The sequence below is a fragment of the Corvus kubaryi genome, unplaced genomic scaffold (assembly GCF_017639235.1).
Source record: "Corvus kubaryi isolate FWS band 111438036 unplaced genomic scaffold, C.kubaryi_AGA036_p1.0 64958, whole genome shotgun sequence".
Lineage (NCBI taxonomy): Eukaryota > Metazoa > Chordata > Aves > Passeriformes > Corvidae > Corvus > Corvus kubaryi.
The window spans coordinates 58,164-85,411 of NW_024581641.1; the positions used below are offsets into that span (position 1 = coordinate 58,164).

At 36.4% G+C, this 27,248-nt stretch overlaps 1 protein-coding gene across 4 annotated transcripts in view; it reads left to right on the forward strand.

Moving 5' to 3' along the window:
• Positions 1-27,248, forward strand: part of LOC121672781 (cadherin-19-like) — a 114,728-nt gene that overhangs the window by 11,800 nt on the left and 75,680 nt on the right. The window contains exon 2 of one of the 4 annotated variants that reach the window (XM_042045627.1): positions 21,005-21,125. The exons of the other annotated variants lie outside the window; for them this stretch is intronic. The gene's annotated coding sequence lies outside the window, so the exon portion shown is untranslated. The remainder of the gene's footprint in view (positions 1-21,004; positions 21,126-27,248) is intronic. 4 annotated transcript variants of the gene reach the window in all.

Genomic DNA, 27,248 nt, shown 5'->3' on the forward strand with positions numbered 1-27,248 from the left:
GTTACTTATCTGATAATTTAATCAAAATTACCACATATTTAAAACTGAAAGTAGGAGAAAATACATGCAACATAAAATAGGATTTCATCCCTTCTTTGGATGTAGCTCAATGAGACAACATTGCTGCTTCAAGGGATTGAGGTATCTCCCTCTTCTTCCTGCTTCAATCATTCCCCTCTTTTCTCCAGCTCTTTCTTTCCCACTTCATATTTGCATTCATCTCTGTGCAGCAATCTCACTTCTCTTGTGTCCACTTTGACACATCTGCTCTTGAAGGTAAATGCAGGTAAGAGTCTGTGAAAGCAAGGAGTTGATAAACCTATTCTGCTTGTCATAACAAGACAAAAATACTCTCCTGTTTTTGCTGGGGGGGTTGTGTTTTGTGGTTTGTTGCTGGGGTTTTTTCAGCCAGATTTAGTTTATTGAATTGATTTACTGCACAGAGAGTGCTGCTGGCTCAAGGTTGGGAAGGGCTGTACAATGAGAAATGTTGAAGCAGCAGAGGTAGGGGAGCGGAATATTGCTTGTTCCCATTTGAAGGTAGAAAGGTCTTAAGTCATCTCAGGTTTCTACATAACTGCACCACTAAGATATGATAGTTTGAAAGGTCTAACAGGGAAATTTGGTGTGGTATTGCCACACAAAAACCTAACTTATGGTCAAACTTTGTAAACCTACCTTAAAAGACTGAAAATTTAATTTTGCCTTCAAATGTGTTAAAAATTTTTTTTTGTAGAATGATTCAACATTCAGCAAAGAATCTAAGGGCCTGTCAACTTCTGAATCAGACGCCCAAAGTTAAATGAGGTTAACATCTGAATATTCATCCTAGCATAGCCCTGAGGGCCCAGTGCAGAAACAGCAATCTTGAAGTTTTTCCCAGAGCCCTTCTTCAGAAGAAGCTGAAGAGATTATTTTTGACCTTGTAGAGCAAACAGCTGTAGAGGTAGAAGTCTCTTGCAGAGAATACTATGCCATCAACCAACATGTTTTTGCTGAGAGACGAACTCTTTTGCTGCAAACAAAATGTGATGCAGCCTGCTGTCTATCTCTACTCTGTGATAGCATAGGATTTAATGGAGCTTTGTTGACACAAAACTTCAATAATGTAGTACAAATCAGTCCTGTCCTAAAAATGAGTGTCAGCTTACTCTAACACACTTTCTCTTATTATTCTCTACCCTCTCATAATTAAATAAAAATGGTTAGCTTTTCTGAGCACTTATTTGCTTTGAGAAACCAAGTTCGACATTCTGCCTGTGTTGACACATAGATCTTATTCCTCTTAGATTAAAACAAATTCTAAATCTATTAATTTATATGGATTTGCTTTCCTCCCTGCTAGGTGCATTACACTGCTCTAGATTACAATGAATATAATTTCCTGTCAAACGTCTTTTTTTTTTGTTTTCACATAGTCCCTCTGCTTTTCATTAACATGAACGTGGGATAAGCTTATGACAGTTTCTTTGACTTCTACTCACCCTCTTCAAACCTCCTAATTGTTTTTCATCTCTGCTTTAATTGTATAGCTCCACAAAAACATTTCTCTCTTCTTTCCTCTGTAGTCAAAAGAGCTCCTCTTTTTGAGCTACCCTTCGCTTGTTGGTTCAATGCTGGGTAAAGCTACTTGAGTTGCCTCTCAGTACGACCCTTTGAATTTTGTTTTGTGCACATCTGTTTTTTCTTTGTTAGGAGAAAACAAAGCAAACAATGGTGTGTTATGTGTCAGAGCACAGCTTTTACACTCTTACACCATCCTTGCACTTGCTGTCTAAGGCCCAGTAGCACTGCTATCAGGAATGTTATACCTTGCAATTTTATCTAAAAGGCTAGAATGAATGACTTAATTCTAGTATATATTTTGATACTGCACAGTCTGAGAGTATGATTGCATTAACTCCAGTTAGAAAAAGACTGGAATTCAGACCACTTCTTAAGAAATAAATGCATGTATTTCTCTGTAAGTAAAAGCTCAGATATTTATGGTTTGAGGGTACAAAGGAGTTGATCTCTAGCTTAATCTAAAGCCTACTGAATCAATGAAACACTTCCACTGGCAGCAGCTAATTTTGTAGCAGATCCCTTGCACGGTATCTGTCCTCCACTGTTGGCCTATGCCTTGTTCTGTGACTGTATCAGCAAAGAAAAGGAAAGAGCATCTTACTTAACAGCTGACATAGGATACATCCCTGCTAATCAGAGATAAAAAATACCACTTCAGTAGAAGATGTAAATGTATTTATAAAAGCAAGAGTAAAATTATACACCTTTACAACTAATTTATCACTGTTCACAGTTTCCAGTCCATGGCAAAATAAATAAAAATAAATATTTACTAGAGGAAAGTGGATCTGCATTTAGAGAATTTTAATAAATGTTTAAAAGAAAATCAGCATAGTTCACTTGGCTTTGGCAACCACTTTTATCTTCTATCTGTCTGTCTTTGATGGATGTTGTTCATGCTCTTTAGTTTACAGTAACAAGCAGGTTTTTAATTTTTCTATCTTCCTTCTCTCTAGTGCCAGGCTATGATGGATGATATGACAAAAATATTCATCAGTAAATTCTAAATCCTGAATACAAATTAAATCAGTAATATAAGAAACAGATTTGCATTCTCCTTTGACATTGTTGTAACTGCATCTACTACTCTCGTTTTTCCCTTCTACTTGTTTAATCATGATAATAATACTAAATCAGCGTTAGAATATCTTGTATTTTGTTTTAAGTACATGAGCATACAGTATTGTTCTTATATACCTTGTGTCATTATTTGAGCTGAGGTGTTTGGATTTTGAATTGAAGCAGCATCAGCTGAATGAGAGATAACCATCAAGGACTGGATTTCCAACCAACCACATTCTGTGCTCTAAACAGCATGGGTAAAAAATTTTACTGGGTAAAAAAACTGGCTGTCTGGGCAGGCCCAGAGAGTGGTGGTGAATGGAGTTGTACTCTGCTGGTGGCTGGTCATCAGTGGGTTTCCCCCAGGCTCAGTGTTGAAGCTGGTCCTGTGTAACATCTAGTACCTATAATCTGGATATGATTATGAGGGGACTGAGTGCACCCTCAATCAGTTTGCAGATGACACCAAACCGGGCAGGAGTGTTGGCCTGATGGAGGGTAGGAAGGCTCTGCAGAGGGATTTGAACAGACTGGATTGATGGGCCAAGGCCAATCCCTGGAGACATTTAAAATGCATGTAGAAGTGACACTTGGGGGCATGGTTTAATGGTGAGCTTGGCAGTGTTAGGCTAATTGGTTGGATTCAGTGGCCTTAATGTCTTTTCTAACCAGAACAAATCCATGAATCTGTGATTCTATTATATGTTCCAGTTGTTTTTATTTTACTCTCCTGAAGGAAAATGTTCACTTTAACAATTTCTTTCCTCCAGTTCAGGGGTGTATGAGTCCCTAAAGGTCTGCTGCTTTTAAATGGTTGCTTGGAATCTTTCTGAGGTCCTCTGTCCTCCACGTAGAGAAAACCAGTATTTCCTCATACACAAAAAGAACAGTGATAAAAGAACTAAGGAAAATTTTGATCTTCCTTTTTAAGAGTATTTTCTTTTACACACAATTCCTACTTTAGAAAGGAATTTCATTCTCAGTCACTCTTGCATGAGACCTCTGTTAGGGACAAATGAATGCACACACAAAGAAGATTGTGATGTTGAAGTTTTCCTGAGAGACGAAATAACTGTTCAGGAATTTTAAAAATGACACTTATGGAAGTCAAGGAGGACTAAAACAAATTTATACAACTCAGAATGTTACTAGTTAAAAATCAATAGGTAGAAGAAAGCTGGATGAATTTAAAATGTTCCTTCTTATATATACTATATTTTTAGTAATGTTAATTTAGCATTGCAGTTATTCAGTCTTGCTGAAAAGCTACTTTAAGGTCAATCTCAATAGAAGATCAGATTGACTCCAAATAAAGGATTATGGATTATTTTTATGGTGTGGAATGCACCTTCTGCAGTCTCTTTTACAGTTCTCTTCAAAGGTAAGGCTGACCAGGTTGAAAAGAGATGTCAAGGCATCCTTATTCTTTAATCAATTTCCAGCCACAGGGTTAGACTTTTTGGTCACCTAATTTAACCTTTTCAGGTGACAGATTTTATCCCATAATTCTTATATCTATCTTAAGGCTTTACATTTTTACATAGTATTTCAGTATCTGAGCATAGATAACATCTGGTGGAGCTATAAAATTTATTTTAGAAAAGTTCTTAGTCTAAAGTTAAAGACTTGCAGAGGCAGACCTCAACAGCATATTGATGAAAGGATTTCAGTGTTTAGTTATTGTAAGTGTAAAAACTAAGACTGATTTCTAGCATGAACTTTCCTCCTCTGGCTAGTGGGTTTTGTGATAAGCATGAATAAATTGAAACTCCTTTAAAAAGCAAAAAAATGTACCTGCATAATTTATGCTTTGGATGGCTAGAAATGAGCTCGAAATGTGCCCCTGATAGCATATTTTGAGACATTGTACTCCATGCAACCCAAATATCTAAGAGAACAAAGAAGCCAGCAATCAAAACTTCAGATCACCCTCAGCTTCCCCTGCAGAGCAAATAAAACCAATATACCAGCACAGTTTATTATATCAGATATAGGCTGTGAAGTTCCATTCATTTATGTTTTACCTGTCTTATCATTGAATGTTTCAGAAAGTGTGGAAGTTCCTGTTGGCAAAGAGAAGCTGAAACAAATCTTTCTGGGACCAGGAACAAAATGATCATCATGCCTGTGTTCTCATCAGGCAGCGGTGATGCCCTTGGGAATTGGTGTGCTCTCAAAGGGTTTATTACAGTATCTGTCTCAGAGGGAATATAACTTTTGTGAGACTAGAACTTGAGCAGTGAAAACCTGTAGGACACAGAATGGCAGAAACACATTACTGGGGAAAAGAGACAAAATGGGTAAAATCTACAAATTCACAGAGAATGCTTTGGAAAGAAAAGAAAATTATTGATTTCTTGCATTTGGGAAATTATCCTCTTAAGGCAGAGAAGAAGTAGAATGATTATCTGGTTTAATTATAAGACCAAAGACAACAAGAGAAAAAAAAGGCAAAGAGGTGATTGAGAACAGCTCTGTAGAGAAAGATTAGAGTGTGATGGTTGATGAAAAACTCACCATGAGCTGGCAGCCTGCACTCACAGCCCAGAAAGCCAATGGAATCTGGGCTGCATCCAAAGAACCGTGGCCAGCAGGTTGAAGGAGGTGATTCTTTCCCTCTACTCTGAGCTTGTGAGACCCCACCTGGAGTGCTGTGTCCAGTTCTGGTGTCCTCAACCTAAGAAGGAGGTGGAACTGTTGGAGCAAGTCAGAAGGAGGACCACAAAGTTGATAAGAGAACTGGAGCACCTCCCCTACAAACACGAGCTGGGAAAGTTGGGGCTGTTCAGCCTGGAGAAGAGAAGGTTGCATGGAGACCTCACAGCAACTTTACAGGGGACCTACAGGGAAGAAGGAGAGGGGCTTTTCATCAGGAACTGTAGTGATGGGACAAGGAGTAATGGGTACAAATTAAAAAGGAGAAAATTTAGGTTAGATATTAGGAAGAAATTTTTCAGTGTGGAGTGTTTAGACACTAGAACAGGTCACTCAGGGAGCTTGTGGATGCTCCAGTCTCGTCAGTGCTCAAAACCAGGCTGGGTAAGGCCTTGAACAACCTGATCCAGTGGGAGATGTCCATGAACCCATGGTGGGGGGTTGATCTTTAAGGTCCATTCCAACCCCTTTAACATTCTGTGGTTTTATGATTTTATGAAGTACAAAAGATATTTTATTTTAGAGAATCCTTGAAATGCAGAGGATATGTTCTCAGAAGTATCCCAGAATACATCAGAGCAATGAGACCACTAAGTCAGGGAAGGGTGTTTTGTTGTTTATTGTTTTTTCCTGATTCTTCTTATGTAGTCTGACAGCAATTTGCTTTCAAGTATGAGCAAAATGCCCATATGTGTAATACTCACACCTGTCACAAATTCTTAAAAACATTTATTGTAAAGAAAGAATTTCATCTTCAGCCAGAGCAGCTGGAGGTGTCTGGGGAAGGCAAATCTTATTTCCAAGATCTAGTTGTTCTGATACTTTGGTGCTAAAGGATTATCAGAGTACTAAGGGAAGCTCATATCTTATGTACCTCAGGCAGAGGCAGAGACTGTCCATACAGAGAAAAGCCATGGGATTCAAAACCCACAAAAGCTCTCACAGCAATTCTTCAGTGTTGAAGCAAGGGTGCTCAATTATTTCCATAACATATTTTGTTTTCTTTGTGCCAAGTGAGTTTGTACAATTCACAGCTGAGAATTTAATCTAACTTGAAAAAAACTTGCAGATAATATGCATTCTAATAAAATTTATATTCTGATTGTAAATATAATTAAAACATATTTATGCTTCTTTTTTTTTCACTGTATGTATCGTATGGTCATAAAGAAGATCTACGTATGTCTCTCTTTTTTCACTTTCCTTGGAATCTTCTCCCCTCTAAGATATACCACAATTGTGATTCTACAACTTTACACAGTGTTACTCAGTCCACAAAGTAACTTAGCAGCTTTTACCTTCCACTCTATGTGTTCATCATTGATGCCTCTTGATAGTGTGCAATGTGAGTGAAGGAAACTGGGACCTCCTATCTGAAAACACATTTAGATGTTCCAGTTTGAGTGGAAAATAGACATCATTCCAAGTAATGCTCCGAAAAGAAACCCCAAAAAAACCAACCTTTTTGTTTCACAGTAATCCCAAAGACTTAGCATCAGCAGTTACTATAAATAGCAGCAGGTACTGAAAATGCTGTGGAGTATATTACAAATGTGTTTGAATTACTGTACCAGCACTGTGTAAAAGGCCATATGAATATTTAGGGAGCAGTGAAGAGCACCTCTGTGATGCATAAAAGAAGCAATTTCTAGTGTGTATCACATTAGAAGAACAAGTGTCTGAGTCCTTGGCTGGTGCTTTAATAGCTGGAAAATCCCACTTTTCATTTTTCTTTTCTTGAAGTGAGGAAAGACAGCCTCTTTCAGTAACAACCCCAAGTCATGTCTGAGAAGTGGGACCAGTGTAACTCACCACTGCATCCATGTACAGGTGTTGTCAGGTGAGAACTGAAGTTTTAGGAGGGTTCTTCATGGCACCCAACAACTACACTACAGTCTACAGTTGCAATCCAAAGGCTAAACTTCATTTAAAAAAAGTATTCTCTTGTACACAGAAAATAATTTTGAAGAAGCTACCATATTTTTATCCTAGTATACGAATTCATGGTATGTGATGTGGGGTCTCAGAATTCCAATTTTTCATACTGAGGTTTCAGCTAGGTATTTAAAGGCACTGAAAATCTGTGAGTTGCAAGCAGGAGAGAACTTCATATAAATATCAAATTTAGTCAGGATGGTTTGTGTTCTGGATGTCAATGAAGGGCACAAGGGGGAAAGGACAGAGTGGAACAGGGAGCTTGCTGAACGGCTTTAAGCCTCTGGGTGAGCTCAGGGCAGACCCTGTGCCTATGAAATCATTTTCTATTGTTAGCCTGTACAAAATGTTTGACTGTAAGCCCAGAGGGAAACTAGGCTGGTTTTGTGCCAGACTACGGTTATGAGGACAGTGTATGACTGCTGCACTGCACATACAGAACAAAGAATTACAGATTTACTTTTTCTTCTCTGTGAGAGTCGCCTTAATGACCATTATTGTGATTTTCTACAACAAATCAGTAAAAAACCCTTGTGTTCGGGCAGATGTGTTTCTCATGCATTAGAGAAGGGAAACCTTGACTCTCTGTGTACTGAGGGTGAAAGGAGAGTTATTTCTACACTTGGAAAGGTGACCTGCCCCAGAATATCTCAGCTGAAATTTGCTGCCCTGTCTTTATACAAGCCTTTACCTTTACACACACAATTATCCTGGTTATCCACCCTGGTGAATAAGAAAAATCTTTCTGCACATAAAAGCATATAGCTTGGGTTTTCCCTCAGAGAACCAATGCCCTCAGAGTACATAATGGGGGGGGGGGGGGGGCCCAAAAAAACAAAATGGAAAACACTTTTAGAACTATTTCTAGTAATAAGCAATGAGATAATTATATACCTGAAAACATCTTATGATCCCATATCATGGTAAGCTCTTCAGTACAGTGTTCTAGTAAGCATGAGTAAGAGATTAATGTAGAAGTTAATTTAAAATAATTTTATTTTAATACATCATAAGCATTCCTTTCAATCCCTCCATTTTAGCATTAACACCTGAGCGTGATTCATCTGTTTAGTTGTATTTCTGCATTACTGGTTGTAATAACTACTCAGGTTGGGAATCTTAGTTTTGGATGTTGATGGACAGGCAATTTCATTTTAGACCCAGGTTATACTTTCTGCTCATTTTTTTCAGATATGAAGGTGTAAGGCTATAAAAATAGAAAGTACTTTTCACAGGTCATTTGATTCAGCTTTGGAGAATAAAGTGTTGTGATATCGATCATGTCAGGATCTCTTCCTCTGCTTTAACTAAACCAGGTTAACATTAATTACAGAGCATTTAAAAGTCATCTGTTTAAAGGGTAATAGCTGGGAGGAAGGCTAGATGGAAGAACTTAATAAAGTTCTATTTTGGTTGGCATGTATTTTGAACAGCAAAGTGTGTTAACAACCTTGAGTATGATTCACATTCTGTCAGAATGCTCAGCAGGTGTAGGTTCCTTTGCAGCAAAAGTAGAATGAATGTCATTTGGAATGTGAAGCAAATACGTAAAACAAGTATCCTAAAACATAATTTCTCTAAGGAAATTGTCACTGTCAAAAGTCATGAAGTGATTTAGTGTAAAGGAAACTCTAGATAGTTTTGCTTCTTTCCTCAGGGCTCACTGATATTAATTATTTTCAAGAATCTGTATATTTCTGCGAAACAATAAAGACAAGGAATACTGACTCTGAAATAAATAGTTTCATTAAATAAATGCCCCTAGGTAAAAATATGCTCTGTGAAATGCAACTCTCTCAAAGTGCTATATATAATTGTTCTGCCACAAATCCTAAACTGTGTTTACCTGAGTACTTCCAACGAGGTAAGGTATATACCACTAAATAAGTAATATAGCATATCTGTTATGTTAAGAGGGTTTTTACTTAGATTAAGCTGAGCATAGGACATAGGATTTTCTTTTAGATGTCACCTGAAACTAAAACTTTTGGTTGCTATAAATAAGTTGTGGTACAATTTGTACTGTATAAAATGCAAACTTCTCAACTTGGTGGTTGTTTTACTCAGCTCAAGTCCCTTTTAGTGTGACAGTGCCCTTTTAAAACGCATTAGGTGCTTGCCAAATTCTGAATAAAGAATACTCATAAACTCTTTTTGATAATTCTGGTGGGTTATCATAGTAATCCCATGTGTTGGCAAGGGCCAAGCACAGCCATATATTGGCTTGTAAATTAATCTTAGTAACATGATAACATAGTAGCATCCTTTGCATAGGATGAATGGATAAACCAATCATATCTGGTTAAATTCAGTTTTGGGTCTCTGTGTTTGCAAGTGTATGGTCATCTTGACTTATTCTGGCAAGTGAATATTAGATTATACTTAATGGTAAAACTCTGGGTTTGTCTTTGTTGCTATTGTTTTTGTGAGAAAAGAAGTGCTACACTTCTTGTTGACTAGGTCTCAAATATCAGCTCTGGTAGGTTTTTTTTCTTTTTTATGGATTAGCATGCAAAATAGTGAATTTATAATAAAATTCCACCAGAACAGGCTTGAATTCATTATTCTAGAGGTCATGTCCATCTCTATTAAAAGTGAAAAAACAAAACAAAAAGCTAGTTACAGTGATTCAACTTGCAAGTTATACAAAGTATAATCTCTTCCTAGAATCACAGCATATCTCAAGCTGGAAAGGACCCATAACAAACTTTGAGTCCAAGTCCCGGCTCCTAAGAAGAGTAGCTTACCTCTTATAGTGAAAAAACTTGTTTTATCCAGTGCTACTCTCATACTTAGGGGTCCTACTGAACACAAGGACTCCATAAACTAGACAGACACCCCATTCTGATGGTAGATAACTGTGGACCATCTCTGTGTAAAGAGGTCTTCATCTTAATGAGATGTTTGAAGTCTTCTGGATAACCAGTAATGAAAAATTTGTTGGTTTTTTTTTTTGGGGGGTTTTTTTAATTCTATCAAACTAGATTTTAAGGAAGCCTTTACCAGTTTCCCAACAGTTTTTCAAAATGCTTTTGATCTGTCTGATGTCTGATGTTCTTCAATATCAAGGGTTCTGTTGAGAAAACGGCGTTTCTTCTTGAAGGTGATGTAATGAGAAAACACTGGCAGATAAGAGGTAATACACAGCAGGATGAAAACTTTGCACCCTGTCCCTATGAACTAAGACAGTAACACGTTGTTTTCATTAGATCCCAATTCTGGAAAATTAAAAATTGTAAGTGAGGACATAAAAGGCAGGAAAAAAAAGTTGCTGTTATTGGTAGAGTTAGAAGATTTACTCCATGATTAATTTTAGTGTCATTGGGACTCAATTTTTAGATCCTTCAATCCTACTTAATCTGCACTGAGTGCAGCTCTTCCTAAAAACAAAGCATGAACAAATGGATTCTCTCTGTTTGGAGGGTGCCTGTAGTGTTCCAAAAGAGGTACTTTCATTCGCTTACTTTTTCTATTAAGTATCTATTCAGGAACCGCCTATAAATACAGTAGTTGGTTAAATAATCTGCAGTTTGAGAGAAACAGTACATTGAAGAGGAGGGCCGTGAAGATCATCAGAGGGCTGGAATACCTCTTGTATGAAGACAGGCTGAGACAGTTGGGGTAGTTCAGCCTGGAGAAGAGAAGCCACCAGAGAGACCTGATTGTAGCCTTCCAGTACCTAAAGATGTCCTAGGAGTAAAGTGGAGAGGGGCTTTTTACCAGAGTATGTAGAGATAGAACGAGGGAAAATGGCTTCTAAATGGAAGATGGTAGGTTTGGATTAGATATTAGGAGGAAATTTTTTACTGTGGGTGTGATGAGACACTGGAACTGGTTGTCCAGAAAAACAGTGGTTGAACCATCCCTGGAAGTATTCAAGGCCGGGCTGAATGAGGCTCTGAGAAACCTGGTCTATTGCAAGCTGTCTCTGCCCATGGCAGGGTAGTTGGAACGAGATTGTCTTTAAGGTCCTTTCAAAACCAAACCATTCTGTGTGTCTATAGTCTGAGTCCCCCAAGTACCCTCAGCACTACAAGTAAAAGGCATTTTCTGCTGGCCATCAGCCCAATATCAAGACATCAGAATCATGTCAGAACAGGCTCTCAGCCCAAAGGTGAGATTGGTGACTGAAGGGAACATTTTTACAAATGCTGAGTTAACAGAGGGCAGTATAATATCTTTGCTATTCAGATATTTCCTATTAATAGAGCAGGGACCTTGGTATTGCACATACAATTCTGCTCAACCTCATCAAGATGCATTTTTTTCTACTTGAATCACAGCAAGGTATGTTTTACAAAAAAAGCTTGTACAATCAAAAAGAAAATTGAATTATTACAGGGGAAACATTTTAACAATAAAAGCTGTGAAAGTCTCCTGAAAGTGAGATTCAGTCCAATCTGACACAATAAATTGTTTTACTGTTGAACAGAGTCCCACTAACAAGTATAGATTACATCTGTAAGACCCAGTTTTGCCTGCAGCTAATGCACCTAGAAGATGTATTACCTGTGCAGCTTTCATGTTCGCAGGCAGTAGAAAGAACTTGTTTCTGTTTAAGTATAGGGTGAAATGTAAAAGAATATGAACACTAAAGCTTAAAGTCAGCCAAATATTCAAAATATTTAGCACCAGTAACCGACTTAATGTTCTAAATAGTCTAAGGAGTCTACATCCATACCACAAGTAAAATATGCATTATTATTTACTGGAATATGGAATTTTTAAAAATTGCTTTGGTCATGATATTAAAATGCCAGACAGAAAGAGGAGGTGTGCTCTGTATTCTGCTGCATGCCTCCTTTGAACTATTAGTACTTCATGCTGTAACAGGCTGAAAATGAAGTGCAAACTCATTAGTGTAATTATTTATTCTCTTCCTTTTGTGGAGGCTGTGCTGAAGGGTGGACATCTTTAGTTTAATCACTGATTACATTTGTTGCCACATGAATCTGTAAAGCAAGTGTAGCAAATCTATTGCTATGCTGAGTTGTTGGGAGCCCCAGTTCCTGTTCTCAAATTTGTAGCTCTGCTGTATGAAAAACAGAAAACCCACTTTTTCCTGCTGGTGGTTTGAATTGCTCTAATTTGTTCTGGTAATGGCTCCAGATGTCACAGTAAAAAAGGAAGCCCGGCCCCACAAAAAAGATTGCCATTCTGACCTTCTATTGAATTCTAGAGCTCTTGCCCTTTTTTGTCTTCTGAACAAACCCAGCACTCACAAACATGCTGAATGGAGTGGAAAAAGCAGCTTGACTCTAGTGAAAGAAGTTACAAGCAGAGCTGAGATGGCTGCTTGCCACTTTCCCTGTCAGGGTGACATCTGCCACAGTTTGCTGAGCTGCTTTTTTGGGGGGGGGGGGAATGAACCTTCACCTCAGCAGGGCTGATCCTCTCCCCCTGCTCCTGTACCTTTGTTGTTTGTTTTTATTTTTTCCAAAAATTTTGCATTTTTCGTTCTGTTTCTGGAGTCCATCTTTTAGGAGAGGTAAAAGCTCTGTCTTACAGGATTTTTACATCTTCCGCAAGATCCTGATATTATTTCTCGTCATACAATAAAAATTTAGTTTATTACATTTACCACTCTATTTGTCTTGGCAAAAAAAGCCAGCAGAGTAATTCAAAATGAATATAGACAGATGTCTGCTCACACTGATAACAGTCCACTGACATAATACAGAAAGGCAATGTGTTTCAGGCATCTTTGCCTTTAATCCATATTTTTGGTTAACTAATCTTTGCCATAATCAAGACAAAATGTGTGAAATTCTATTTTCCTGTTTTCAGGAGGAAGTAACAAATCTTAGCAATACTGATTTTGGATGCAAATATGTGTGCATATGTGTATGTACATGGGTGTGCATTTGTGTGTGTCTATATATATCTCCAAGGCCTTGTTGCTTACTTTATTTCCTTAACTGCTTTTTAAATAAGCCTAAACATGGCTCTCCCACAAAATTGGATACAGAGCAGGATACAGTTGCAGCTTTCACAAGCAGAGAAAGGGTCATTAAAAGAAAAATAAGAAAACATACTCAAAACCCTCATTTGCTTCGTGAGGGCGTAAGTACCCTTGGCAACCCAACGAGAGCATAGATTTTGATCTGTCCTCCTAACTGTCTCAGATGTACTATTCAGCATCCTCCAGGGCAGAGCCATGCTGCTTGGCAGAGGGCATAATCTCCCAGTGCTACATGAGGATGTCTCTATTTAATGAGTGCAGAAAAAGAGGGAATAACCACCAAAGACGAGCCCAAGCAACGGGTAATGTGCAAATCACCCATAAGAACATTTTAGAAGAAGACTATAGCCAGCCCTTGCTCATGCTAATTCATATTTACTCAATTAGAGAAACTCAACAAGCATGTACAGTACTTCATGATTATATGCAGGAAGCAAAATTACATGGATATGTATTTTGTTCAATACAAAGCATTCAAGTGGGAAACCTGCCTCTCTGCTGAAATAAAATATTCTTTTTGAGCATCATGTTCAAGAGAGTGGAAAGCAAGGGAGAATTAGAGACTAATGTGAAAGCAGGCTGAAAATACAAAGGATTTTAGAATATCAACATTAGAACCCATCTTGGACCTTAAAATAGTCAAGGGTCTTCCCCATGAGATTCCTCACAGGATACACATGGGAGAAGAAAACTCTTCTGTAGAAGAAGTATGTCTGTTTTTATATTTATCTTTATAAATTTACATCTATCTTCATATCTTTATTCTTTATGTCTTTATCACTATCTTTATCAATATCAACATATTTTTATTAAATTTCATCATCACTGTATGCTTCATTAAGCTAGATCACTCCTTTTGTGGTTGCTTTGAATTTACACACAAGAAGCAATTAAATATTCACATACTGAATTTTTCCTTGGTTTCTGTTCTTGATTTAAAATGGAAGTCATGTAAAAAGTATGTTAATTATTAGGTTTCTGCTTTGGATCAAGCCCACAATGGACAGATTAGACAATATGGAAAATTGGGACAAGTTTATTATTCACTTATCTGACAGCAAGTGCAGGAGTTCAAAAAGACCCACAGTCTACTGAAACCCAGAATAAGAGTTTTCCTATTTCATCTTGTATCTGATACAATCTTCAGTCAATTTGCAAAGCAAGTTTCCTTTTCTTTGCAGAGTATTGTGGTGCATTGCTAAGTTATTTCTTTGTTTGACTTTTGTGTTAGAGATATGTAAGTGCTGAATTCAATTATTCTTTCATCAGAATAATTCTTATTTTTACAATTCAGAAAGCATGGTAGGCTGTACATAAATGTGAAATATGCTTATTTTAAGAAAAAAACAAAGCCTCATGAAATTGCACAAAAAAAATTAAAAAGAGAGAAAAAGAAAGAAAGAAAAAGAAAAAAAAGGAAAGAAAGAAAGAAAGAGAAAGAGAGAAAGAGAGAAAGAAAGAGAAAGAAAGAGAGAAAGAGAGAGAGAGAGAAAGAGAGAAAGAGAGAGAGAAAGAAAGAGAGAAAGAGAGAAAGAGAGAAAGAGAGAAAGAAAGAAAGAAAGAAAGAAAGAAAGAAAGAAAGAAAGAAAGAAAGAAAAAGAAAAAAAAAGAAAGAAAAAAAGAAAGAAAGGACAGAACCTCAGCAAATATGACACTGGGCCAACTGTCCTTCTCCATGGACTCATGCTGTCTGGAGATTTCTATCTAACTGTTTTCTTTTTTCTTCATCCATTGCCTGCTATTTATCATCAGTCCACCTCTTTTTTTTTGTTCTTTGCAGTAGTAACTGACTCCCACCTGCACTAGCAAGTTGAGGTCACTAAGGCAAGTGCCTGTGTCCTGCTAGAACTGATCATTGAGTTAGGTGTATGAAACACATATGACAGAGCAAGGTCCTTCAACTTCTTTCCCTCCATTTTTCATTTCTATTCAGGTAGCTATCACTTCAAGGTTCTTCCTCCCAGCCTGTCATTTGTTTCTTATTATACTACCACATGAAAAATAGAGAGCACTCCAACCTTTACAAGATATTATCTCCTAAGTATTGTTCTTCTAACAGTTCAGAAACACACTCTTCACTAAAAAACATATCACTGCGGTGTACTATTTTAAAAATACAGGGTTTTTTTCTAGTAACAAGTTTTACTACAGGGAAAAAGCTGCAAAGAAAGAAAGAAGCCAACTCATTAGGAATAACCCATTAAATCTTAATGAAAATACATTGCAGAGGAGTCATGTATCTGCAGGGATGACATAAATAATAATTCAATGTGAAGTAAAATTCACTCAAATACCTATGATAGTAACTTTTGTTGATGTAAAGCACTTTAGGATATTCCATAAGTGCCATTAGGCTATTTATCTTTGAGCAAAAATGTATTTGGGACTAGCACAAGGTCTTTTGCTTAAAATGGATAAATTTACTTGCATATTAATAATCGGCCTCATACTCTGACATCACTACTCCACTCAAATATTTAGTGGTGTAAAAATAGATGTATTTTTGTAAATATGTGAAGCAAATTTCCCAGCTTTTTCTTTTGTTTGTTTGACTTGACATAGTTACTTAATTCTGTTTAGGAGTGAATGGCACATGCAATGACTGTTTCCTAAAACTGTGATTTGTATCTGACGGCCAGCATCTGAAGCCTCAGGAATGTTTTTATATTAATCTTAGTCCAGAACTGAATTAAATTCTCTAAAGGAAGAAAAATTATTGATTGTTCTATTTCACTGATTTTCAGAAACAAAGATTGGATGTAAACATAAAATTTGAGGCTAGCCCTTCCTAGACAGTCTTCATGATCTAGAAAGAATTGAAAGTGTTATGTTTATAATCTTTATAAGATTATAAACAGACTTTATAATCAAGTAGGAATGGGAACAGAGTTTCATATGAGGTCCAGCTGCTGTAGTCACTAGTGCAAATCAAAATCCCTGTCTTTATACCAGATCTGGTGCCAGGCTATCTGATGTTGATGAGAGCTTATAAAAGCACAACATCATGGAAAAAGAAGACACATTCTGAGGCCAATGACATAAGATTTAAAAGATTTCAGAGAAGTATAGAGAAATAAATTTTGAAAGAAAAGATCCTTCCTTCCACATTTCATTCAATGGGTTTAAAAACTACTGAAGACTGAAAATATGTTCAACCATGCAGTATAAATCAATCTCTAACTTTTGGATAATAGGTAGAAAGATTGGCTAAGGACGATTATTACATTGTTGAAAACTGACTTTTGGAACAAATTGTTACAGCAGCCTTTTAACATTTAAAGACATGATGTTAAGATAACCTCATATCCCAGGCCCCTGGTGACATAGAAAATAAAACTGGGATGGACCTTAAGGCACCATTAGGTCATTCCTTTACCAAAAGGCAGAATCATCTGAACTTAAAACATTGCTGACAGATGTTTCAATAGTTTGGCCTAAAAGCCAAATGTTATTACATACCTTCCTTCCTGCATCTAGACCTTCATCACCCTCAAACTTTTTTTGTTACATCACATGGTAAACTCCTGTATAAATCACTCCTAACTCAATGCCTATCACTTTATAGGCAAGAAATAACTTACCTATTCTCACTGCTAGATTTATTCCCCCGATATCTATCCTCATGCTGTCCCATAAAGAATAGCATTCTTTTTTTTTGTCCTGCCTATGAATACCACTGTGCATATTTTATCCTATTCCTTCATATATTGCTTCTCCTTTTTTCCTAAATTCTTAGCAGATTTCAGTATTTCAAAAAATTCATATATTGTAATAGACTGCCCTTTCATGATTAGGCTCTTCTTTATTAAACACCACAATAACTGTGTAGGCTTTTCAAAATATTCTGCATGGTGAGATGTTCCTCAGTTCTGTGGATCTATAGCCTTATCGATAGCATAATCTTGTTGCCTGGGTGGTTCAAAAACATTCAGATGTAATGACTCAGATGTAATGTATCCAATTCTCTACCAATTTGCTTGAAATATCACCCTCATTTTCATTTTTAAATTTCCGTAAAAAAACTTGCATTTTCTCTCCATTCAGGAGTCTGATTCCAATATTTGGTCTCAATCATGTTTTGCCACTCTGCCAACTTATATCTAAATCATTGCATTGCTTGTCCCTAGATTTGTGTAAATGACCAAAATTAATATTGATGTTAGTTAGTTTGATGAAACTCCCAAACCAAACAGAAAAATGCATGTTTGCTTTATATGTGAAATTATTAAAGTGTAACCAAAGCAAAATGATGAAACTAAACTGGCTATGATAAGTAAATAAATAAATAGTACTCTGGATATGCCCCAGCATATTGTGTTTGGTTTACTTCTATTGATATAATTTCTGTTTTCTGCTGCCCCTCTTTGAAATATCAAAAAGATGACCAGTTCCAGCAGTGTGCAAAAGAGAACTGGAAAAAGAATTAATGGAGAAAATTATAATTATTTGAAGACACAGACAAACTAGACAATAAGTGAGAGCATTCTAGCAACCTCAGAAAGAGCATTATAGGAAATGACATATAAATTAAAAATTGGAAATCACCATATGTACAATAAGTATGAAGAAAGAAAAGAAGAAAAACCCAACTCCTTAGAACTGTAGTTATGGCAGACACCAGATAAATTAAGTAAAAATACTCAAAACTTCATTGGCGTCTATGGCACTGCTAAGAGTGGTAGAACATGCGTGGCTAGGTTTTCTTAGAAGTAATTAAAAATACTGTAACAAGAAAAACTCTTCATACAAGTAGATCAAAGAGAAGAACTCATCTTAATATTTTGCATTATTCATATTTGTCTAATAAAAAAAAGAAAATAATTGCTGTTCTTTGAGGAGGTAAATGGCAGCTCAGTAATCAAAGATGACATGGTAACTATCACATGTACTTTTTGTAAAGCAGAACTATACATCGGTTTTGAATGTCAGTGTTAACGTCACCATCCCCAGCAGTAATATAAATAATCACAACACCTCATCAGTTTTTCCTCTGTGAGCATGAAATAAAACTGTTGAAGCCTGAAATGAATAGTTTTTCTCAGAAGATGGCAATAACGGTAACATGAACTGTTACAGGAAAGGAAATAAAAACTTCTGTTTTCTTAATCATTTTGTGGTGAAACACACAGTGCTGTGTCCTGCTGCCTTGTTCCCCTCCTCCCTGGGAGGGAAAGTGACACAGCAGTGCCAGTGGATGAGGCAGGGACCTGCCCCTTGCCCACCTTTCTCTGCCTTTCCCTGCTCCCACAGGGCTGCCTGCTGTGCCGCTGCTCTGCCATCCATCTGCAGGCCATCTCCTCTTGCAGGAGCAGCAGCCTGGGAGGCAGGCAGGCCCTGCTTGGAGCAGAGACCAGAAGCCATCCCCTCACCCTGAGGATTCATGCCTTGCTGATAGATGCCTCTTTTTTACTTAAGACGCAGGGAGCCATGTGTGAACACACGGGGCTTGGAAGGATTAACCTTTTTTTGTATCTGTAGTCCTAATATATCTCTGTGTTGGTAATTTAAGAGAGTTTCAATTATCCTCATCAGAGTGTTCACTCATGCAGCTTCAATAAGTAAAATAACTGGGTCTAAGCATGTTTTTTTTCTTTTCCTGATGGATGTTGTGGTTAAGAGGACATGACAGTGAGCTGCAAGAGTCATTATCTATTAATTTTGCTGGTTTATTTTAGTAAGCAATTTATAGCTTTTCCAGAATGTCTTTTACATTTTCCGCTCATTAATTGAGTCCCATTTATACTATTTCTTTTGCATTAAAAGATGTATTGCACTATTTAAAGTCTTAATTTAGCCCATATGTCAAAACTATATCTAAATGAGCCACTTAGAGCACTTTTGTATGAATTACATTATGTATGTCTTTCCCTCTCTGTCTTTTTTATCCTTGCAGTTTCAGTTTCCTTATTAGATGGTAGGAAAGGAGCAAATAAAATATAAGTATAATAAGCAGCAACATTAAAACACAACTTGGGACTACGAAGTCAAGTTCAAGCTCTAGAAGATATTTTTAGTGCCTGAAAATTCCTGGCTTTTCATTTATCTGAGTTCCTAATCTGTGTACTGAAATTATTGCAGCTATCCTTAACAAAAAGAAGGTGCAAACTTTCTCCTGATAATCTCTTCTTTGTAAACCCATGTTAGGGAGATAAAAGAGGAAAAACAGAAGTGGGGATCCAGGTGGGCCATTATCAGAACATCATTCTTAAAGCTCATCTAGTCTTCCATCTTTTGACAGTCCTTTTACTCCAGCAAAAAAAAGACCAAAACAAAACAAAAACAAACCCTCTCTACCCTAGAGTCTACCCCGCTATTACTGAGCCTAGGACACATTCTATGTTTAAACAGGACTGTTTGGGTTTTTTCTGGAAACTCTTCTTGAGGTTTCGTATGCATATTTGATTTCTAGCAAGTAATTAGCTGTGAGCTAGATAGTTTACTGGTTTAAATTTTTATATCTTTCCTTTAAGGTCCCTGCTGAATGCCCCATGGACTCCAAAACACTGTATTTACAACAGGGTACAAGAAACATTGTTCTTTTCCATGGTTGGAAGCAGGCAGTGACATCTCCTGTTGGGAGTAGTACCTTTGCACTGCTCAAATGTGCATGTAATAGAGATGCTGATATGGATGTTCACAGTACTGGTGTTTGTCAGCTGCTCCATTGCAGATGTGAGAAGCTCTTTTCCCATTATCACTGTATAAAGTGTCAGTGTTCTTTATGCTTCTTTCTTTATTCAGGGAGTTTGGTGAACTTTTTTTCTACTTTATCTTTTTATAAGCAAAGTATGACTCTTTTAGATGACTTAATGCATGTACGATATTTTTAGGATCTCAATTAATACTAATTAAGACATTTTTTTGCCCATAAAACTGTGAGTGTTTTCAACAGAGGTTTACTTTTCCTTCTACGCTATTTTGTGCTAGTATATTGCATATTATAAGATACAATATTGCCAGTGGTTATAATAATCATCTTTAACATCTGTTCTTTGCAAATACCAACTGGTTCTTAATTTGATTCCATATTTAAAAATAATTACCAGCTTCAGCTTTCCTATTTAATGTCAAGTCATATTTCATTTCAATGTATTTTACTATGTAGCTGATTTTGTTTATTATATAGCTGATTTTTAGCTTATAACAGATTGCTATTTCTCTCACCTTAGGTATATTTGGTGACGTGAATAGCACTCCTTGTTATATTGTTCCATTGGCTACTTTCTTTCAAACCTGGTAAAAAAACCCAAAAAACAATCACAACCATTTTATCAATTTCCCCATTTTCTCCTGAGAAAGAATTGAGTGTACTACAATTTGGAGATATGTGTACTGATATGTAATACCCAGCAGTGTTGTTTTTTTCTAGTAACTACTCTCTACACAGATCTGAGTATTTATTTATTTATTTATTTATTTATGCTATACTTTGGAAGACTTTGTGTTTTGGGCCAAATGCCTGTATGATACTTTCATGGGAAATCACTTCAGCCCCTGGACTGCTACTGCACCTTCTCCAAAAACAAGAAATAGGAAAATTCTGAACCTAAATCTTCAGTGTTACGTGTCAGATAGTAAATTTTTAATTATCATTGTTGACGTATTAGAACTTTATTGGGGTTATTTGCTTAGATCCTAACTTGCTCTTCATTTCTTCAAGAAATGCACCCTAGCCAGTCCTTGTGCCTTGTGCAGAGTCCTTTTCCCACTGTAGTGGAGGGAATCATGACACGTTTTCAATTTACTCATTCTGTGGAAAGGCTTGAGTTATTTGGGTCATTCTGAAGTATTATTACCCTTTCAAAAGTCTGTTCTCTCTTCCAGATCTACTCTGCTCTGTTGGAGATATTTTTTACCTTTCTCTGTCTTCAAGATAATGTTGGAGAAACCTGAAACCACATAAGGATTTGATCAGGCTATTGATAAGGATAGTTCAGAAGAAGAAGTAAGGATCATGTTACCCCATAATGCCTTGCTACCTCATTTTGATGACTTTCTGGATCAGTTACCACTACAAACTGTTGAAAACTGGCTCCTAATCTAGCTAGACCTTAGTCTCATCCAATGTGGTGACTTACCAAAATATGAATATCGATCTAATATCGATATCCAACTGAGACGGACAAAAACTCTAACAGTTTAGAGTCAGAAAGTGCATGTTTTATTTGGCACCAGGCTCTGCGTGGGATAGCTCCCTAAGACGCAGGCCCTGATACAAGCAAACACAAAGCTTTTTATTTCCAAATATTATGACTATCCAAAATACAAATGCATATTCATAGTGTTAGCACCTCCTATTCTCCGCTTCGTATGGAAGTGAGCTTACATGTCATTAAGCATGCGTAGTGTGTGTTCTGAATTGAGTCGGTGGTCTTGAATTGGGTCAGTGGTTCTAAGGAAGATGAAGTAACTCATCTTCCTCACTTTGACCTTTTTGCCTTTCTGAACTTTAACAATCCTAATTACTTTAGTGACCTCTAAGTTTCTTCTTGCATGACTTTTGGACAAGTTCCCACAAAGGGAGGAAATTGTAATTGTCCTTGTTCCCTACACAAACTTATCAATATTTCTACTCTTTATTCTAAGCACAGCTAAGCAAACATGCAAATGACAGATCATCAGCTATTTGGTAATTGGTTACTAACATCTAAAAACCCATTTCAGGTCCAGCTCTCCTAACTATTTTAATTAACTCTCACTGGTCCCAAATTCTTTCCTATTCCACCCGTTCCAACACAGCTAGCCTATAACTAAAATCTAGCCTATAACTAAAATCTTTATGTTTCTTCTAAATCTATGTTTCATTGGCTCTTCCAATGTTTCTATAATTACTTTTGTGCTGGTAATGCATTTATTCCATCTTTCTGCTGAACATATTTTAAGTACCCGTGATATTCATGGTCATAAATATTCTCAGAAGAAAGCATGGTCTGCAAAAATATTTTTAAAGATTTTTGTAAGTAGTTATCCCTGTTATGTTTATTACAGCTTAGATGAAGAAGGGTGGATATTGCATTAAGTGAATATGAAGAACGCAGCTTGTAAATATTGGTGTAATAGGTTGGTGCAAAATATCTCTACAAAATTGGCCTAAGTGCCCAGTATAGTTAAACACAGCCAAAATGCATTTTATATGTATAAAACACCAGGAATACTTTTTTTTCCTTTTAAGATAAGAAAGTATTTTGAATTAATCAAGAACTGAGTACAAAACAAGCAAAGGTACACAAGTTTTTACTTTTAAAAATATCTATGAATATGTAGTTTTCATTTGTACTCTTAGCTATACTTCCTGAATGGCAATACACAGAAGCTGAGGTCTCAGAACATTTTCTATGTCTTTCTGATCTGCTAGGGTCACTGAACAGAATATTCAAATTCTAATGCAAATATAAGCTGTTAGAAAATCTCCAGCTTTTCAGACCCACTGACACTGGTCAATTCAAAGCTGATAATTTCTTTGCAATGGAAGTGCTCTGGTATGGACATACACATATTTTCAAGCTTTTCTTTTACTGTTGAAAGAAAAATCCATTCTCTGATATTTTCCTGGTTATGCTTAAAACAAACAGATCTAATACAGATGATGAATTATTGTTTTTAATTTAAGAATATTAGACTTAACCTTTAAAAACAGCATCAGAACCTCTGATTTTTAATTGAAATATTTAGGATATATGTATATTTTTGGATGAAGTAACTTTATTCTCTGTATGTACAGTACCTAACACAAGGAAAATACTATTTGTTAAAGTCTCCTAGACATTACTGTGCATAGTATGAAAAACTAATAACATTATTAACCTACTGGGGTAACACATCAGAATAAATTTATTTCTTGGTCATGTCCCTTATTTTTTTACAGAATTACAGTCCTAGTAGTTTGAAGGTTTTATGAAATAAATCAAATGGTAAAGATGTAATATGAAAGAGTGAATTAGTTTGTGACAATATATTTGCATTTGAAGCAAAAAGGGCAGAAAGTCAAATACAACTAAAAATGAAATATCTTATCATTGACCTCTAGCGAGTGAATATTATTCCTTGTAATATTCCTGTGTTAATTTTATTAGATACAAATTACATTTTGAACAGCTCTACATTTCCTTTCTATATTTTTTTATTTTAAGAATAACTGTAAAAGTTTATATATAAAAAGTACTAAGCTATAATTCATAAATATTATATGATGTGACATTAAAAAAGGAAGATGAGAAAAACTTATTACCTTGTTTGATGAATCTTAGGGTATTATTCTGTAGACTTTGTTTCTACTTTTGTTGAAGATGGTCTTTTGGAAATAATCCTAATGGCAAATAATACTTTATAAACCCATTGTATCTGGTTAATCAGATAAATTAATTGAGAAAAATTAACCTGTGATGTGTGATCAACTAATTTCCTCTGGAAATAGCATTACTAGGCTACAAGCTGAATTTATTTATTGTGTTGAAGAAGAAATATTTGAATGCTCATGTTCCTAGAAATGTAGGTTCCAGAAAGTTTTATGATCCAGGACAAACTGTCACATCAGCCAATTGACATGATATGTTGTTTGCATACCATTTTTTTGACAACGTAGTTTATTGCTTATAATAATAAAATTAAAGTTATTAAATTATTGAAAATTACTTTTTTCATTCCAATAATTGAACATGCAGAATATATGCTTTGACCTAGGAAAAGATTGCAAAACTGAAGTTATAAACATTATCTTAAAACCTCCTCTTGAATCTCTTAACTGAAATGAGAAGGCAACACTGTCTTTTTCATTTATGATCTGTATTGTGTTTTTCTGTGTGTGAACTAAATAATTTTTTACTATGTTCAGAATGCTGAACAAAGACATATAAATAATTATTCATAAGCCTTTCCTTTTTTTGCTTGAATATCCCAAAAACTTCATGCTACAGGGCAAATATTAACTTGTCTGATGAACAAAGAATCTCAAATTCCAAAACACTGTGGTAAATGAATACTTGTGCTACCAGTTTTGTGCATCTGATTTGTAGAATGGGTTGCTTAAATTCCTTTTGAATTAATAGGTCTCGAATCATGTTATAAACAAAGGGCAACAAACACATTATCTTCAAAATCAATACATTTTTATTCAAATTATAGTCTCAAGAATCAAATGAAATAATAACTAATATTATCACAACTACCATATTAATAAGTCGCTGTTCAAAATATGGACAATTAAAATTGCTATGCTCGAATTTCCCAGTATGCTCTCTTTATTTTTCTGGTGAAGTGTTTATCCTTTCTAGTGCCCTGCTGTGTGCTGAGGTCAGTGAGGATTGAAGGAAATTTTACATTGAAGCATCAGCATCTGTAGCTCTTCACTGGAAGTAGCTAACTCTTGTTATGGATAACATCTTCTCTGTCACTGCCTGGGGCCTTTTTTTTTCATTTGTAGTACCTTGATCTTTCTTCATTATTCTGCAGGGCCATGTCAGATCCAAATGCACTACATATGGCATGTTTTACATGTTTACCCAGGTTACCAGGTTACATTCTTTTCATAAACACTGGCATGTCATCTCTCGTACCATCCCATGCCCATAATTTTAAGGCCTCCACTCTTATCCTGTGCCTCCCCTCCGCTATGCAGCATTTCACTCAAGGGTCATAGAGAGTTCATTCTGCACCAAACACAGCTGCTGAATATGGATATCAAGCAGATACCAAAGTGCATATAGCTATACGTGCAAATGCATGTGTATACAGAGTTATACAATTGTACAAAGCTAAACAAAGAGAAAACAGATCATTATTGAACTGATCATTAGATAACATCTTTTACTGTTAAATAAGCTAAAAAAAAGATTTTCAGACATGAATCCAGGCAAAGCCTGGTAAGTCCTAGTGCATGTGATGTTTCCTCAACACAAAGCCTGCAAAGCCTGTAGTCCATAACAAGCAATGACTTTATTCTGCAGAGCTTGAAGGCTGAGCATGCTTTCTTGGAAAAGGTGCTCCTAAGATGTAGTCCATTCATAAGGCATTTGTAGCATCACTGACTGAGCATTCTAAAGTCAGGCACGAAGTCATTGGCAATGGAAATCTAATAAATCTAATAAACAAATTGTCTTATTAGACATAGGCATAGAAGATTTTTTTTTGTTTGTTTGTTTGTTTTTTTTTGTTTTGTTATTACAGAGCCATGTGAGAGACTATGCAGAAATTATTCTCTGCAGGTCAGGCCTTGCACATGCTTTTTAATACAGAATTTGCAATGGCATATGCCATTTGATTTTGTTTTCTGTAACACAGTTTAAACTAACAAGCTGTAAATCTCGAAACTGCTACTTTCTTCATACAGTCCAGATTGATGGTAGCAAAGACTTGAAGCACTGTTTGGATTTAAGAGTTTACTTCATTGGGAAACTACAATTCTATAGAGGTAGTAAAATGGAGATACCAATGGCTGAAGGAAAAAAATTGTCAAGTCCATATAATGTAGTGCAGAACTAGATAGCTATGGCTACACTCTCTACTAAATTTAGCTCTGTCATTCTTTTTCATACCAGTTTCGGTGATCTTCCATACTCTGACCAGGTAGCTGCCATCACTAGAGAATCCTCCACAGCATATAGGACCCTGAATACCAGGACATGTTTAGCTTTCTAGCATATATAGCACTCATCACTGAAATTAAGATGAGAGATAAGATAAAGAGCTATACTAATCACTACTCCAGTGAGTGTCATTTTACTGCAAAGTAGATCAATTTTATGAGGTTACATATGATCACAGAAGATCGCAAGTGCAACCAAGTAGATAAACCCTGCTTTTTGGTACCTTTAATATATCGGTGCCTGTGAAAGAAGCTACATATATATCATCCATGTATCTTAGTTTCGAGATTATTCACTCAGTCACATGCATTTTTCCACAGTTTTATGGTGCAAACTTTGAGATTTCAAATCTGCATTTGGATACAGGCATGGAATTTTGTTAAGGAGAAGGGAAAAAGTAACCTTTACAATTTAGAAAATTCTCACATATAAAAAACATGATACAGAGAGAAATTTTGCCAAAATGGTCAAATTTGAGACTGGGCCTAAAATAAATGTTAGTTTTGATCTTGAAAACACTGGGAAATTTGAATTTCCACTTCAAAAAGCAAGGTGAAAAATAAAAAGTAGATCTTCAGTGTTTTACACGAAACAGCAGAATCCAAACGCCTCATTTCATCCTTGAGAGCTTTAGCTTCCTGATTCTCTAAACCTTCTCTAAAGAGTAGAATCATCCAGTGACAATAAACGGTGCTTCTCCTATCAACATCCTTCCCTGTGTGAAACCCCACAGCCTTGCCATTGACACAGGAGGTGTGTTGGCTCCTGAAGGCAGCAGCCTGATCACTGCACAAGCTGCTCTCCATCTTGCTGTGGGTGAGCTTGCCAGAACCCAAGGCAGGGCTGACCTTGCTCCTGGGCTACTCACATCTTCATCTGTCCGGGACCTTGCTGTGCTTCTCATAGGTTGCTCTCCCCTTTTCTCCTGTCTGCCAGAATAACTGGTCCTCCATCTGGCTAGTGTCCAAACCAATCCAGTCACAATTTCTCCATCTGGTTTATTCTTGGAAAGATGAACTGGATGTTTCAATTTAGAATAGTCAATCTCTTCCTACCCTCTCTCCACAGCCTACTTACTTCATCTACACATATTTAATTTTGGCTAGACTTCTGCACAACTGTAGAGAGGAGATCTGGCTGCCGCCCCTGCACCACCCCCCATTTTTTTTTCTTTTTATTCTTTTGTGTCCTCCAGTAGCAGAAATTTTCCTAAATACTGTGAAATTGTCATTCACAAGATTGCTTTAGCATCATTGCACAACTTTCCTGCTTATTCTCTGCTGTTTTGCAAAAACAAACCCCCCTTCCAAAAAATCGAACAGCTTAAAATCTCTATTTTATATTTTTACTATATTTTAATTGTCCTTATGATACACCACTATCATCTGCACACATATATCCATTCCTCCCTCTCCAGTGGGTAAAGATATACAACAGAAATTCATAGAAAAAATTCCATATTAACATCTTATATCTTTGATACCAAA